Here is a 4164-nt window from a genome sequence, read left to right as displayed (position 1 = left end):
AAACCATGATTCGAACTCTTCTGCAAATACTCCTTGAATCTCTCCTAGGCTTCATATAGTTGTTCCCCTGGTCGCTGCTTAAATTCATAGATCTCGTCACGAATATCAGCCTTCCTGCTAGGAGGGTACCATTTCGTGAGAAAAGTAGTCACCATCTCTGGCCATGTAGTTATCGAATTTCGGGACAGCTTCTCAAACCATGTTCTTGCATCTCCAGCTAAGGAATATTTGAATAACCTCAGCCGAATAGCATTTTGTGAAACGTTGTTCTGGATGTGATTAGCACACACATCCACAAAATTCTACAAATGACGTTGAGGGTCATTCTCGGTAGAGTTCTGAAAGTATCCCTCAAGCTTCAATAACTGGTATAGAGAGGAGTCAATTTTCACGCTAGCAGCTCCAACTCAAGGATGAACAATAGCGTATGCACTCCTCCTCAGCAAGATCGAAAAAAACATTCTCATCATCTGATTCATTCGCTTGATTATTCAATCGATTCCCCTAGTTACCAGCACGTTAATTTTGCTAATTTCGATTCATGTTCACCTAGTTTACACAGAGTAGCAAACAAGGCATGATGGAATAAGCAAAAGACTTCAATCAAAGCAAACACTATTTAGTAATTTCAAAACCGTATTCCCCGGCAATGGCACCAAAATTTGATACGCTCAAATTACACCTATTAATGGTATAACGCGGACGTTGTCAAATATAGTAACCCAATAAGGTTGGGGTCGAATCCCACAAGGAATATGGTGTGAAAAGGTTACTAAAGTCATAGGATGCTTAATTTAGGTCTAATGTCTTAATCCGATGATTTTGGTAAAAGTTGATTTTTTTATGACTAATTGCTAACTAATTGCTTTAGGTGATAATTTATGGTAAAAGAAACTAAGGTTGTGTCCCTTTTAGATGAGGTGTATGATCATGGGTATTGATCTCGATATACTTCTAATGTATTGCTCTATGAATGTACTTAACCTCTACGTGAATCTCTACTATTTTCCAATAAATAAAGATTATTTCTTTCTATAATTTTCCCAAATATAAGAAAGTGATATGAAGAACAGTTAATTATGCCAAGTAAATTCGTCTTATTCCTAAGTGAATCTATTAAATAAAGTTTAAAGCTTTGAGTCCTTCTTATTTATTCTTACCAACCCTAATTATTTTTCCAAATAAATCAAGGTTTATGGCTTTAATCAATGTTTGCAACCATTAACTATGAATAAAGAATGAAGAATAAATAAACCCTAACAATCCATTATGCATATATCAATCACAAACCCAATCACAAAACACTCATCAATGGGTTCACAACCCTAGTAAGGAAATTTAGTTGCTCATAGAAAAAGAAGAACAATTGGAAATAATTGAGATCATAATGCTTACGAATTGATTGCTTGGTATTGAGGGGAAAGTAATTGCAATTGTTTGTAATCCAAAAGACTTCCAAAACTATGAATATTTAATGCTAAGAAGAATAAAAACTGAAATCTGATGTCCACCGTACAAGAAACCTATCTCAAGTATTTATAAGACCCTAAGTCGTGAGAAGTGAAAAGACAAAATTGCCCGTCGGGTCCATTCTACGGACCGTAAAACGGTTATACGGCCCGTCAAATTGCTGCCCTTCCATCGTCAAAAAATTCTCCTGCGTCATTCTACGCTACACTTTGACGAACCGTCAAATATTATGCGGTCCGTATAATTGTTCCGCAGGATGGATCTTCGACACATTGCTCACTATGACCATTATACGGTCAATTTGACGCTCCGCAGAATGTTTTGCGGCCCGTCAAATTGCCTCTTCAGTGATCTGTTATTTTCTCCACTTCTTTCTGCATTTTCACCTAATTCTCCAACTTTTGCCATCAAAACACTTAATACCTGAAATCCAATAAAAAATCGCGTAAAATCACATAGAGTTGCTTAAAAACAAGTAAAACTTATAGCCGAAAAGCATCGATTGTGGCGTAAAATCACGCCGCATCAGACCCTGAGTCTCAATCAACCAATTCCACCATCAATAATCAACATCTTCTAGGAAGTGATATTCTATACCCCTAGATGATAAAGCAACAATAAGATCAATAACCCATTCATTATTTAAGGGTTCCATAAGTTCTAGGGTTCTAACCTTTCAATTCACCATAAAGAACCTTTAGAGACTGTAGGAACCGAAGACGATTATGAATGAATAAAGATAAAGGTTGAGACTTACCTTGATGAAGAGTGGTGCCCTAGCGTTAGGAAAATCGCCTTAATATTTCTTGGGAACTGTTTTTGGTGTTATGTGGGGAATGGGTTCGAAATATGGAATATAAAACACAGTTTTTGCCTCCCGTCGACCGCTGCAGCGGTCAATGTTTTGCTGCAGCGATCTCGCTATAGCGGGAATTCTCCCACTACGGAAAACCTCATTAATTCCCCGATTCCCGCGGCGGCGACCATCTCCCCGCTAAAGAGGACTTGCCACAGCGTTAATATCACCGCTGCAGCGATCCAAATCAACCAGTAAGCTCTGGTTTTTCACCCAACACCCCAATATCAATCCGATGCCCTACAACACATTACAGATCAACGTAAAAAAAAGTGTTATGGACTCACACGAGGCCACAGAATTTCGGAGGTCAAATTTACTAAGTGACCCCCTTATGGAAATGAAGACAAGTTTCAGAAAATGCACAACAACAAACAAATCAGGTTTTAATTTTTAGACTTCTAACTCTTTGAGTTCCTATTAAGCTAGTTTATATTCTTAGGAAGGTACTAGCAAGGGTAAAATGGTCAAAGCCCCCATAACGACCTAGAGGGTCGTTACATCAGATACCAATTAAACAACAGTTCATCCTTGAACATACAAGGAAGGAAAACAAGGGGAAAGATACCTGACTTAGTGAAAAGCTAGGGATAATTACTACGTATATCTGATTCAGTCTCCCAAGTAGCTTCCTCAACAGCCGATCTTCCACTGAACCTTCACTGACGCAATCTCCTTAGACATCAACTCACGAAACTCTCTACCTTCAACATGGATACATAAAACACCGGATGAACGCCTGACAAACCTGGACACAAAGCTAACTCATAAGCTACCTCCCCCACATGCCTAAGATTCTCAAACGAAACAATGAATCTAGGACTAAGCTTACCTTTCTTCCTAAATCTCATTACACCCTTCATGGGTGAGACTTTCAATAAAACTTGCTCCCTAACCATGAACTCAAGATCTCAGACCTTCCGGTCCGCATACTCTTTCTGTTTACTCTAAGCCGCCAAGAGCTTTTCCTGAATCACCTTGACTTTAACTAAGGACTCTCTCGAAATTTCAATACCCCATGGCCTTACCTCAAACGCATCAAACTACCTAAAAGGAGATCTACATCTCCTCCCATAAAGAGCCTCAAAAAGAGCCATATCAATGCTGGAGTAGTAACTATTATTATACGCAAACTCTACCAATGGTAAGAACTGGTCCCAATGACCACCGAAATCAATCACATAAGCTCGGAGCATATCCTCTATGACCTGAATCATCCACTCAGACTGACCATCTGTCTGAGGGTGGAAAGTTGTACTAATGTCCAATTTAGTGCCCAATTCAGATTGCAATGTCCTCCAAAATCGGGATGTAAATGTCGTGCCTCTGTCAGATATGATGGAAATAGGAACCCCATACAGACGAACAATCTCACGGATCTAAATCTAGACCAATTTCAGAGTGGTATAGGTGATCTGGACCGTTATGAAATGGGCATACTTGGTCAATCTATCAACAATGATCCAAATCGAATCAAACTTACCCGAGGTCTTTGGAAGACCAACAACAAAATCCATCGCTATCCTCTCCCACTTCCACTCTGGAATGGGCATCCTCTGAAGCGTACCCCCGGATCTCTGGTGCTTGTACTTAACCTGCTGGCAATTTAAACAGTGTGAAACAAACTCAACAATATCACGCTTCATCCTAGCCCACCAACAGTGCTGTCTCAAATCCCGATACATCTTGGTAGCACCAGGATGAATAGAATATTTAGAACTGCGAGCCTCTTCTAAAATAGTCTTAATCAAGTCATCAACACGAGGGACACAGACACGCCCCTTGATCCTTAAAACGCTCTTATTATCAATCATGGACTTCTTGGCTTCACCACTCAA

At 39.5% G+C, this 4164-nt stretch overlaps 1 non-coding gene across 1 annotated transcript; it reads left to right on the top strand.

Moving 5' to 3' along the window:
• Nucleotides 1–106, top strand: LOC132048467 (small nucleolar RNA R71). The gene has a single exon (XR_009413000.1). It is a non-coding gene; the product is annotated as a small nucleolar RNA R71 (small nucleolar RNA).
• The last annotated feature ends 4058 nt before the right edge of the window (nucleotides 107–4164 follow it).

This window comes from Lycium ferocissimum, chromosome 2, assembly GCF_029784015.1.
Source record: "Lycium ferocissimum isolate CSIRO_LF1 chromosome 2, AGI_CSIRO_Lferr_CH_V1, whole genome shotgun sequence".
In the NCBI taxonomy this organism is placed as follows: domain Eukaryota; kingdom Viridiplantae; phylum Streptophyta; class Magnoliopsida; order Solanales; family Solanaceae; genus Lycium; species Lycium ferocissimum.
Note: the sequence above shows the minus strand (reverse complement) of the source record. Positions and strands in the feature narration are given on the sequence as shown.